Raw genomic sequence first — 14,359 nt, forward strand, 5'->3', positions numbered from 1 at the left:
CCTAGATCCTGCCCTCAGACTACCCTCCCGAGTATCTCTAATGGGCGAATGAAGCATACATAATACAAGATAATCGCATAGAATGAAGATTCCCTAGTTTCGCTAGCTAAATGCTTCTCAACCCATTCAACTGATTTAGCTACTCATGCATAAATAACAAAGAGTGAACAGATATAGAGAAGTGAATTCCATTTTGGTAAATGAGTGGAGTACAAAATTACAATGGAAGTTAAAGGTAGAGAGCCTCGTAGAAATTCCTTGCTAACCGAGGCTTTTACACTGTAAATCTCTATTTGGTTCCAAAGATGTTCCTGCTTTCACATGCGTCGGCCCTCTCTCTGTCCTTGAAGCTTTCGACACTCTCCTAAGCTTATCGAAACAATCTGTCGGCACAACCTCCTCTCTCCCGTCCGCCTTAAAATGAAAGGAAAACTATGAACAAAGACGTGCGAACGTATGAATTTCGAACTAATGAATGGTGAGCCCCTTTTCTGAAGGATGCCTCTGGTATTTATAGAACATCCAAGGTGAACGACGACTTCTCTCTCATGATTGTACAGATGGGACGGCTTTAATTCCTGACTGATGCGTCGAATATTTGTCACCGAAAAGCTGAATGTACTTGTGATCGTTATCGACTGTCAACTTAATTCGGATTCGACTGTCATCAGCTTTCTGTCCCATCGCGATCAATTAGCCTTTCACCCAGATACGCTCACCATGTTGTGCTGACCAAGTTACGACAATCCTTGCTGCGGTTCATTTTCTTTTCCTAATGGCCCTCGGGCAGATATTTGCGAACACAATCACCGCAAAGCCTTGCGATGAAGTTGCGCTCGACCGATGATTTCCTTATGATCGCAAAGTTCGCCTTGCGTCAACGCATATTCTGCACAAAAATACAAAAAAGGACTGTTATAATGCAATGAACGCATGCGACCGCAATATTATGAAATTGATGCTTAATGGACACAATTTAATATGTTTTATCAACGCAAGTCAACATTGTTTAAGAACTTAGCACTATGATAACGTGCATTTCTGGCTGTTATCAATAAGGAAAAACTCTGCCCTTAAAAAAAGAAATAAAATAAGTAAATAAAAACCCAAGCTAAAAAAAAAGGAAAAATTAGAAAACCCGGCTGCCTCCAAGAAGCGCAAATTTTTAACGTCAGCGGCTCGACATGACCTGTTCCCTGTCAAGGTACAAAGAAATTCTCGTGTTACTCTGGTCCCTTCTTGGATGAGTCAATATAGCCTGGTGAGGCTATAAGGTTTCTCATCTTCTAAAGAGAACCAGACAGGTCAAATTTTGGTTTTTTCGAATATGGTAAACGAGGTAAAAAAAAAAGAATCAAAAGACTCAAGTAACTCAAAAGAGTCGAAAGAAAGAAAAAACACAACAGACTCATGAAGGCTAGGGGAACAAAACTCGAATATACATGAAATATTAGGAGCCAGAACAGGGAAAGGTCTTTTGACATCTAACTCTATCACCTGGATGTCGTCAAATTTAGGCTCATAATTCTCCTTAACCTCATAAATTGTCAAGCACAGAGTGACATCCTTATCATCACTGGAGTAGTAGCACTCCGCAAGGAACTCAACCTCTGAGGTATGGACGATGGGCTGCTCTGATGTGTTCTCCAGTCCCTGCATGGCCTCTGTTAGTTGGGCAACATCGGTGATCAATCCTTGCAGCCAAGCTTGATAATCCTGCTGAAAATTCTTTATATCCTGCTAAAACTGAGAAGTACTATTAGCAAGTTCAGAAACTAAAAACTCCAAAGTCATACCTGGGCACGAATCTCTAGAAAGTGGTTCCTGCTCCTCCACCATGTCGCCATGGACTACCTCATGCCTCTGGGCCTCTAAAAAAATCAAAGGAATGGTCTAACAATGGCTCGTCTGGCCTCCCAACTGAATGCAAACTGGTCAACAAGGTCACTCAGACCTTGCAAGTTAGTTCTATCCTCTGCCTCGGGGCAAAGACTCTCCTGCTGGATGTGTTTGAATTCTTGCTGCCTATGGAGGTTGTCATGTTCAAACTTAAAAGCTCTATTAGAAAGCTTCATAACCAAAGCCTCTAAAGACATATTTGACTCTGAAGACTGAGCGTGAGTCGACTAGTGTGATGCTGTGAAATCTTGGCTGCCAAAGCTTTGTTGCCATTTTGAGTATCCATGGTCAAAGGACTCCCCCCGCCAAGAATGGTGAAGCTCGTAGTCCCAAGGACCATAATACCCCTCCTTAACGAATCCACATGGTGTTGACATCCACTGCAACCTCAGATATGCTTGCATGGGATGCCTCTCGAGTAGGCAACTCCTACATACCTCTACTTGTTGCGATCTTCTTTAAGTGGCCAACCAAGGAAGTCAACTCGGCAAGCTTGTAGAGTAGGCCACTTACCTCGCCATCAAAATTTGCAGCTTGACTTTTGGACATCGAAGAATCATTTGGAAATCCTGCCATGCTTAACTGACACAAAAAGAAAACTAATCAAAGAAAAAGAAGCTTTAACTAAAAACTATCTAAGAAGAACTAATTGGCTTCCTTGGGAACGACACCAATTAGGTAACACACCCGTAAAACCGCGCCTATGCAATATTTATAAATCACAAGACAAACTATTTATACTAACTGGTAGCACAAGTGGTAAGTCCGAGGTCGAACCTCAGGGAAGCGCAAAAGATTAGTTCATCAAAGTTCGTTTTTAGTTAAAGGGATAAATGAGGTGTTTGGTGTGGACGGATAATTGAAATTGCATAAAATAAAGTACAAGAAAATAAAAGATAGAAGCGCAATTAATCGAGATATCTTAGCTTAGAGGAATAGATTTACCCAATGTAATTTAGATCATCAACCCAATTTCTGACTTAAACTTCTTGTTTATTCTTAGCCTAACTAATTGGAATCCAACCAATGGTCTTAATTATCTAATTAATCAAAATGCACAGGAAACGAATCCACTCCATATAAATTAACAAATCACATTAAGTTCTAGGGATCATGCTAAGATGAGTGTTTAACTTCCAACATCTAATTAAACAATCAGTACGGTTTTTCTCTAAGTTGCTAGGAGCAGTCCTTTTTGCCTAACTAACCTATAGCTTCCAATGAGATTAACTTATAAATATGTGTCAGATATTACAAGGTAATCTCAAAGCATTAGAATCACACGACAAAATTATTGGGCGTCAATCAACAATTAAAATCATGCAACTCATAAATATAAATTCGAATCAACACCCATAAACAAGTTTGTATACATCATTAAATTGAAATCTCACAAGATTACATCGAGCTCCTTTGAATCTCTAAACTAAGAAACCAAAATTTTACCTTCCCATAGAGGATAAGAAGCTACAATCCGGCATCTACTCAATAAATTACTAAAGAAACGCCCAAACAAGTGGATGAGGGAAGAGAGGGGAAAATCGACTGAAGGTCGAAAGTGGGTGCATCCTTCTAACCTAAAGGGAAGAAACATATATATAGGGGTTGGTCGCAACGCTGCAAGTAGTGTTGCACTACCTTGCGCGCACGTCCGTCATGATGCTCGTAGCGTTGCAATGCTACTGCCTTACAGCATTGCGCAACGCACGTTTGAGCATTACAACACCCGTCTAGGGGTGTTTTCGTCTGTTCACGTTCCTTTGAAGCTCAGTTACTCAAATTAGCTCCTAATTGCTCCAAATTAACCCCAAATAGTTCGTAACGAATGATTCTATCTCCGAGATGCTCAATACCTACAAAATCATCATATAAACACATTAAACATAGTAACGATCTAGAATTAAGCAGAGGAAAATAGCACTTTTTTGTGCTATCAGTGATAATTGCTCTCCTACTCATAGATATGTATAAAGATGTCCATGGGGTGGAGTAAGGTCGAGGATGGCTTCCTTGCTCCTCTTCCTTATTTTCCATTTTATTCCCCGTACCCGTTAAATTCCTCAAGGGATCGGGCAGAGATCCCCATGGAAAATTTGTAGGATCGGGTTCCTAGTAGAAATTTTTTTTTTCCGATATGATTTTTTAAAAAATCAATTAGCATAAATAACTATTATGGAAAAATTTTAATTAAATGGTTAGCTTTTATATGATCAGTTTCACATGGACAATTAGAATTTAAAGAGAAAACTACTCACAATTTCAAGTTGAACGAAATAATTATCTATCAAATTAATCATATACACAGTCTAGATTTATTAGAATTCAAACATATCCTTTTTTTTTGCAGAAACTAAAGCACGTTTTTCTAAAAAGAAGGTTTTAAGATCATACCTTTGAAGAACTCTCCAAGATTTTGATTGTACAGCAACAGTCTTCACAAAAGATCACTGTGAACCACCTCAAGGTCTTTCCCACTATCCTCTTGGAGCTTTAGACAGAGTCTTGGGACTCAAGAACAGTTTGAATCAATGAAGAATAGTGAAGAACACACAACAGCCCAAATGGAAGAGCTCTTTCTTCTCACAGAGATTTTCCTCAAAATTTATGCATTTGCTCTTCTCAAAACACTCCAAACTTCTTTATTTATTGCAGATGAACATGCAAAGAAGTAAATTGCATGGCTTGCAGCTCATGCTTGGAGTGTTAATGGAGAGAAGGAGGTGGGGTTTATGTGAGCATAATGAAAATGATAATGGAAATACAGCATTTTCCATTTTTGTATGGCGTGCAAAAATCATTTTTCATTTTTCTTTTAAAATTAAAAAATGATTTCAAGACCATTTTGATTATTAAAATTGAAAAATGATTTTCTAAATTAATTTAGAATAATAATTAATTTAATATCAAATATTAAATAAATTTTTGCCCAATAATCATCTTCATATATTTAAGTGATATTTAAATATATATTCTCCTGTTCCGTTTAATTTGAACGTTTCAAATTAATCTCTCAAGCTACTCTAAAGCTTATCCATTTACGAGCTAGTAGGAGGACCTAGCAGACCGACAGATCATGGGCTCCAACGATTCGAGATTAGTCGGCTAAACTCATTAGTCTAATCTAACCCCCATTCGTTAATTAATGGGACACTCCACTATAGCCCATAGTTGAACTCCCCTCACTGTAGATATATTATGTCCACTTAATAACCATAATCAATAAGTCGATCCTTCACAAGTTGTTCATAATCACAGATAGGTCAAAAATATCGTTTTACCCCTGTAAATACATCTGGTTCCTTCAGTTCCTACTGATCCTCTAATGAGCAATTTTGATTCATAATCTCTATGAATCAAATCTTTCTCTATCATGAGAAGGCAGACCCCGATTGTTCAAGACCTGAAATCAGTACTTAAGAGAACAACCTATCTACTAACCCTAAAATAGGGTAGGAGTGAATTCTATCTTGCAAGGCTATGTCCCCAGCTATTCATCCGGTCTTATCCCCAAAATGGTAAACTTATTGAGCAGTATTGTTGGACTACTCTCTCCATTTGCAGATCAAAGGATAATCCCGAACAATCAGGAGTACATAGCTAGCTCAAGACTAAGATCGAGTTAACCTAGGTTATATGATAAATGAAATAGTCAGTTTCAACAGTAAACGGTCGTTATAAAGAAAAGTAACTATTTTCGTGGTCTAGTCTATATGAAAATTCATTGCATAGGATGCCTCCACCCACATGTCTCAACATGAACGATTTGTGGATCACATCATTTGTAGCACCATACAACTTCTTGTAACAACTATAGAGTGGGTCGCATCCAATAGTGTTACTAGGATGAGATACCCAATTTTATCCATATACTTATTAGACTATTTAGGCTATATACTGTCAACTTGATCCTGTTTATGTCACTACATAAAGTTACAGCATTCAGACTATGGCCAAAGATGCGTTTATTGGATTTTCAAAATAAGATGCAAAATCAACAAGTCATTATTATAAAATAGAATGTTTAACACAAACTGTGAGTTCTAAGACATTCCCAACATTCCCTCACTCAATGGTAGATCTAAGATTTTATGTTAGGGGGAACACAACTTCATATAAATATAATTTTAGTTGTATTGATAAAATATTCAAATCGTATAATATTGTCAAAACGAGCATAGCTAACTAGCATAGGAATAGTGGTAGATTTAGAATTTCATATGAGGTTGCAAAACTGTATAAGGTTAAAATTTTAGGCTACTAACTTCTAAATGTGTGTCACATATAGTTTTTAAACTTTAGAAAATATATAATAGATCACTGACTTCTCGATTATGTGTCTACTACGTAGTACTATGTTGGGTTTTATGTCCTAAAACTCGTGGTTTGTAAATAATAAACTCATTCTATAAATCGATAAAGTTGTTATTGAATATATGAATTTCTTATTTCGTTTTAGAAATAAATCCAATAAACTAAAAGATCCATGACTATTACATGAGTACTTGAGCTTTATGTGGAGATATAAGAGTGGATCAAGTTAGAGTAAATAGTCAAAATGATCTATAGTATATGAATAAGATTGGGTGCCTTATTCTGGTAACACTATCAGATGCGACCCACTCTATAGTTGTTACAAAGAGTTGTAAAGTGCTACAAACGAAGCTAGTGATCCTGATTCGTTCATATGGTGACATGAGAAGTTGGGGTGTCCTGTGCAATGAGTTTGCCTAAGCTCGAACCAAGAAATAAGTTACTCTTACTTTATATGTTGTTTACTGTTTAAGACCGACTATTTCATAAAGATGACCTAGGTAACTTTACCTTAATCCTGAGCTAACTATGAACTTCTGTTTATTCGGGATTGTCCTTAAATTTTCATAGGTGAGGGTTGGCTTAACAGCACCGGCTCAATAAATCTCCCATTTCAGGGGTAAGACTGGGTAGATAGCTAGGGACATAGGGTGCAATATGAAATTTACTCATACCTGCTTTTAGGGATAGTAGAGAGGTTGTTTCCTTAAATGTTGACTCTGAGTCTTAAACAACGGGCCCCATCACAGACCAATTGTTCATTAGAAGATCAGTGGTACTTAAGGAACAAGAGATAATCTCAGGGATAAAACAGCCTTTTGACCCAACCGTTATTACGAACAACCTGTGAAGGGTTAACTTACTAATTATGGTTATATCGAGTGGATACAATATACCTACAGTGAGAGGAGTGCAACTACTGGGCTTTAGTGGAGTGGCCTGATAGTTAACTAATGAGGTTAATTCGATGTAAAGAGTTTAGCCAATTAATCTCGGATTGTTGGAGCCCTAGGTTTATTAGGTTCCTCTACTAACTTACAAATGGATTAGCTTTAGAATAACGTTATAAGTTGATTTGAAACATTCAAATTCGAATTAATTAATTCATGATTTAAATATTAATTTCATGAATAGAGATTCATGGTGATATAATTACACATTTAATTTTGGAATTAGTAATTATATGTGATATAATTACACGTTTAATTTTGGAATTAAACGTAATTGGAGAATTGATTAATATATAAATATGATTTAAATATTAATTTCATGAATAGGGATTCATGGTAATGGAACTGGTGATAAATTAATTTAGTATTTAATATTAAATTAATAGAATTAATTAAATTGTTTAACTAATTATCAATTATTAATTTTATTAGAAAAATTGGTTATTGAATTAATTTTTGTAAAATTAATAAAATTTCAATTTTAATTAAGAATTAAAATTGAAAAAGTTTTTATTTTGAAAATCAAAATTCAAAAAAAAATTAAAAATGGAGAAAAATCCCAATGTGGAATTTTTCCACTTTCAAACAAGAAGGTTAGTCACCTTCTTACACACAATTCCACAACCGAATTCAAGGAGTAGCTGGAATCAGTTCAAGTGATCAGCTTTGCATGATAGTCATGTAATAAAACCACTTTTGATTGAGTGGAAAAGCTAATGCAATTACTGAATTGCTGAGTTTAGGTTGAAGAAGTTGTTCTTCAACAAAACTGAAAAACCAGAAAACATCTCCTTCAATTCCCTAAGTCAAGCTTGTTTTGAGTCACATGACTCAATCTAAGGCTCCTAGAGTAGTAAGAAAGCTCTAGTGGTAGTCCACAGCAAGAATTAGAGAAGATTGCAGCTGAATTTCAAGTTTGAAGGGGATCTTCAAAGGTATGTAATGAAGCCCTCGAACATGCTTATTTTGATGTCAAAATTGAGGAATTAGAATGTTTAATGATTCTATTTTCTTCCACTGTATGTTTCTGTAAACCAACATACCATACATTTTTTTAAAAAAAAAATGTAATTATTGACTGCAAAATCGAAAATTTGAGGTTAAGTTAGAAACAAAAATATGTATTTTTTAATCTAATGCAACGGTTAATTTTTAACCATTTCTAATATTTTATGAGATTTTTAAATACTAATTAAAAATTTATATATCTAGTAAACATTTTTCAAGGACTTATTAAAGTTAAAATTGAAAGTTTTGATGTTTATTAGTTATAATTTTAGAAACTATAGATTAAACTTGTTCTAACTTAATATAATTTTAAAATAACGGTAAAGTAAATAACAAAGCAAAATAATAATAATAATAATGTAAAAATGGTGTTTATTTACTTTAATTTTTAAAAACTAAAACTAATAACCAAATAGTTATCTAACAGGCCTAAAATTTTAAAAAAATTTTGTATATGTGCACATGTGAGAAAAAAATAAAATGGAATTAAAATTTGTGTGTGAGAGTGACGTGTGCACACGTGCGGGCGTGCGTCTGTTTTTAATTTTTAAAAAATAAAAAATATATATACATATGTATATGTAAAACGACACAATGTGAGAGAACACATGTCCTTTTGATCCTTTCATAAACTTATATCCCTATTCCCTATTTAATTTTTGGAAAATTTTTCTTCCACTCCTTTTCCATTTCCGCTAAACGGAGAATCCACACCTTATTTGGAGTCCCATATATACATTAGATTAAATTAATCACAAAGATTATATTGTTTAAGCACAAATGTGAGGCACACCGACAAGTATTGAGGGTTGTTGAGTGAGGAAAATTGAAAAGATTACCTTTTGTTTCATATATGAATTATGTGGGCCATGTGATTAAAAAGTCAAATTATTATTAAAAGTAAAAAAAATAAAAATAAAAAGGACAAGGTGGTGTAAAAATGAAATAGATTTTAATTAGTTGGTGAAACATTTTGTTTTTCTGAACTGCTAACTTTAGTTGGTGAAACTTGCCAGTTTTTTATTGGCAAACAGATAGCCTTTCAAATCAAACATAATTTCTTTTTCATTTTCAAATCTTCAATTCACTGCAAGGCTCATGAGTCTTGCCTATGGTGGGTGGTTTTTTTTGGGACCTTTGACATATTCTAAATCAAATATTACTTCACTATTAATTTGATTCAGTAAATATCTAACACTTTCGATTTTTGTGTTCTAGGAAAAAAGTAAAAAAAAAAAATCAAAGAACTAAAGAGATTCATTCAAACGTGGTAGGGTATATGCAATTGATTCAAAGTGGATGTGTTTCTTATCCATTTTTTTAGTACTTTATATGTCGAGCATTAGGGATATACATGAGTTGAGTTGAACGTATTTTTTGGACCAACCTAAAAATTTGGATGGGTTTGATTGGCAACCCTAACTATCCAAATAAAGTTTTCAACCCAATCCAACCCTTAAAACTTGGGTTGGGTTGGATTGGGTTGAGTTGTTGGGTTATAACTTATTTTTTTATTTTTAATGAAAGATATGTAAATTTATATACAACACGTGACTAATAACTAAAATCTTATAAAATTAAGATGCTAAATGCCAAATATCTATGATATTTATGGTAAACTTTAAACAAAGATAAATATCATAACAATTTTAAAAGAAAAATATTAAAAATTCAAAAATTAATCAATACAAAGAAATCAAACTTTAAACAAAGAAGAATATATATATATATATATATATATACAAATTTCAGGTTAAGTTGGGGTCAATCCAAAATTTTTTAGCCAACCCAAAACCCAACCCAACCCAATATAAATAGAAAAATTGAATCAATCTAATCCAAGAACAAAACTAACTCAACCCAACTCTTACATTTTAGGTTGGGTAGTCTAGGTTGTTCAGGTTGTTGGGTTATTTAAATACTCCTATCGAGTACGGGTTGCGAAAAGTATGGACTACTACATTTTCGTCTCGATGGGTAAACAGAAAATGCCAAAGTCGTTGGATCCTAGGAAGATTTGGAAATGTCCAATCACATACTTTATTTCATTATAATGAAGCTCTCGATTCATCAATATGTCCCTAAATAATTTTGGAGTCAATATCTGTTAAGTGAAGAGGGAGTCCCACATCTAAAATTAGTTGAATTTCTTCCCTCAAAAAGATCTTGCCTCAACCCACTCCGAACAAACACGCTCGAGTTAAAATATATATTAAAATTTTTTTAGAGAGTAAAAAAGAGTTAAAAACAGATTTTAGAATTAGAAAAAGTATATCTTAAAGTGTCTAAAATTGATTTAAAAATTTTTGCAGATATATTTAAATTAAAATTCATCTCAAAATTCATTAAGAATTGGTATAAGATAGAAAAATAATAGTCCTTATACTTTATAACTTAATCAAGGTTGCATTACTTTTCATCTAAAGCTTGAAGGTTCAAATTCTTTTTGTTAAATAATATTTTTGGTCTCCAAACTTTTATGAAAGTAAAATTCAGTCGTTGAATTTTGGTTTGTAACGATTTAGTTCTTACACTTTCAATTGTGCAATTTAATCCATGAACTTTAATCTTAACAACTTAACTCTTGTATTTTAAAATTTATACAATTTAGATCCTTACATAAAAAATTCATCAAAATTAGATGGAATCTTTTTTATTATTATTTTATGATGTGGACTTCGTATTTTATAAAAATATTGAGTCTCTAGTTAGTTTATCAGTTTATTTATGTAAAAAATCTCATTAAATCTCAACATTAATTACTATGATAAAGATTAAATCGTTACAACTTTTAAATTACAATGACTAAATTGTTATATAGTAAAATTTAAGGATTAAATTGTTATAAAATTGAAAGTACAGAAGCTTAATTATTACAACTAAAAGTTAAAGATTAAATTATTACTTCAATGAAAATTTAGGAATTAAAAGTGGTTTTTAATCTTTTTAGTTTTCTTTAAAAAAAAAAAAAAATAGACATCTAATAATAACATAATGTCATGCATCTTTATTTTTTTTTAAAAAAAAAAATTAATTAAATTTTTTTTCCCACAAAGGAATCTTTCTCTCTTTAAAATAAAAATTGAAGGGGGAAATGTCTTGTCTTTGAAAGTGGGGCTGTTTTCCCTCATGATACCATGTCTCCCTAAGATTCTCCCAATTGCTTTACTTTATAAGAATGACAATAAACACCCTTTTCATCATTAAAAAAAACAAAAACAAAAACAAACAAACAAACATTGCAGCTAATTAAAAATACTATAATTATTTTTAATAATTAGTTGACCAATCAAGAGAGCTTTTCACCATGATTTATGGTTCAAATCCCATCCACATATTTATATCTTTTTTCTTTTAATTAATTCATTATGAATTTCTTTTGGTTGTGCTGTAAATTTTGACCATTTGTTCATAATTTTGTCTTCTGCCATGTAAAGGGTAAAAAATGTTGAAATTTGATGAAAGTTTATTTTTCTTTTACTCTTACAATTGCATATAAACTCTATAGGTTTGAGTAGAGTCGGATCTAAATGTTAGCTAGGTAAACATGATGTATACAAACTAAAAAATTTAAATGTCCTTCTACTTTTTCAAAAAAAATATTTTTATGTTTATACTTTAAAGTTTTTAAACATCTATATTAAAACTGGCTATTTTAATTCATTTAATTTGATTTTTCAGTAACAATCTTAACACAACGCAAAGTCAAATCTTAGGTTAAAATATAATTTTGATCTCCATACTTTGAAATTTGTTTAATTTTAGTCTTCTACACTTTCAACTTTCATTAAATCTCAAATTCAGTTCCTCAAAGTTAATTCATACAAGAAAATAAAATTTGTGAAGATGTTTTCAAACTTTTTAGTAAAAATATCGTAGGTAACAAAAGGTTCTTTTTAAAAATATCAACAATAAATTAGTATTGAAAACTAAATTTAAAATTTATTAAAAGTACATTGACTAAAATTGAATAAACTTCAAAATATAAAAAACCAAAATATTACTGTAACCAAAATCTTATCATCGAAGTTAATTAAATAATAATAATGATTTTCATACCAAAAATAAAATTTGTGAAGATGTTTTAATATTTTTTAGTAAAAATGTTATAGGTAACAAAAAGTTTTATTAAAAGAAAAATCTAGACTAAATTTAAGATTTATTGAAAATACATAAACTAAAATTGAACAAACATTAAAGTATAAGGACTAAAATATTACGATGACCCAAATCTTATCATAATTGTGTTAGGATGCTTCTTCCATCGTGTCTAAAATTTTTGTTAAAATTTTGCAAATGGACATCAAAATGATTCAAGAGAACATCATGGATAAGGACAAAATAGAATTTAAATCAAAATTTAAATGAAAATTTTCTAACACGTTTTTGTTTGTTTTTTTTCGTTTTTTCGTTTTTTCGTTTTTTTGTTTTATTGTTTTATTGTTTTTTTGTTTTTTTGCCATTTTTCTAATGGAGAGGAAATATAATGCATCTTGCAATTGATTAAGTGCATGCATGAGTCATGATATTCTTTTTTGTTTGGGTAGATATATGGATGTTGTATTTTAAAATAAAAATCAGTGAAAAGCTTGATTTATTTAGTGAATATTCTTATATATATATATAGTGCCTTCTTTATTTTTATTCATGCATGGTCTATTTTTCAAATAATTAATTGAAATGATTCTATCTTTAAAGATTTGGAAGTTGCAAAATAATCCTAGAATAATTTGAATGTATACAAAAGTCGCCTTCTCTAACCATTTGATCACAGTTCTCATCAGTAGTTAGGCAGAATGATTTGTTAAACAATTTTAATTTTAATAATTAAACTCAAAGTTGTTAATATGTACATAGTTCATCAATTCTTGATTGGCATTGTTGATGGTGGACACAAGAATAGTCTTTGACAAATGGTTCTCCAGTTGCTCGTTTTTCATAAATTCAAGAATAATATTACTTCTGACATAAAATACAAATACATAGTCGACTATCCCCTGTTAATCATTACTCCAATCTTCTCTCGTCTCTTAAGATTGACTAACCCATGTGCAACCGTCATCCACATGGAACCTTCCTTCCTTCTACCTTCACAGTTCTCATCATGAATATTTGCTACTATCACTATGGTCACAGTTCTTATCATGAATATTGAGTGGGTTATTCTCATTTAGGTTTAGCCCTTCCATTGATTATTGTCATTGTGTTGTGTTAAAAATATTTTTGGAAGAAATTTTATCTGATGTACTACTAGAATAGCTATGTGAACCTCATTGTAGAGAAATGTTGCTAACAGTCATTTAGATTGGGTAGACGTATGTTTATTTTTTATCTTTCGTTGTAAGTGAAAAAAGTTTATCTCATATTTAGAGAAGCCTAATTAAGTTTTATTGTATTGAGGGGATCTCATACTTAGTTTGAGAAAAGCCGTTTCATAAAGATAAGTGGAGTTCACGCTTAGGAGGGGATTAAGTAAGTTTGTTTGAAGAGATCTCAAACAAAGTTTGAGAATGGAACATTTATGGAAGTGAGGGATCTTAAATTTAGAGGAAACCTGAAAAACACTCCAAAAGCACTTTCTTAAGCTAAGAATTTAGTTAGTTTTGTTCATTAATATGTTTATTTGTTGAATTTATAGGAACCAAGAATCTGAATCAAAACGGTTAATTGCGACAAAATAAAATTGAAGAAAAGGCTTAGGGAGGTCAAAGTTGACCTAAGGCTTGATGAGAGAGAGAAAGGGGCTAAAAAAGGTGGCCAAAAAGCAATGAAAAATACTTTACAATTCTATGCTTGATGCTTAAGACTTGAGAACTTCAAAATAAGGTAGCATCGGGACACTACTAATATAACTCGCCAGCAACGCTACTTTGCGTTGCAGCACACTAAGGGCTAAAAGCTTCAATATCCAACGCTACTTACCAACGTCACGATGTTATCGAGGATTTCTTCAATTGACTCCTTATTTCTCTATGATCGAGGAGGTTTGATTTTGGAGTTTTCATAGAGGTAAGAGATGTTGAATAGAGGTATTCTAAGAGATTGATTGGAGCAAGATCCAGAGCATAACGTTAATGTGGTGCTGGTAACGGAGTGGATCGTCAACTAATCTCTTACTTTTCTCTAGAATGTGGATGAATATATTGAAGTAGTTTGATTATATTAATATGATTAGTTTTTTAGTATATTTG

Source organism: Benincasa hispida, chromosome 5 (assembly GCF_009727055.1).
Source record: "Benincasa hispida cultivar B227 chromosome 5, ASM972705v1, whole genome shotgun sequence".
Classification (NCBI taxonomy): domain Eukaryota; kingdom Viridiplantae; phylum Streptophyta; class Magnoliopsida; order Cucurbitales; family Cucurbitaceae; genus Benincasa; species Benincasa hispida.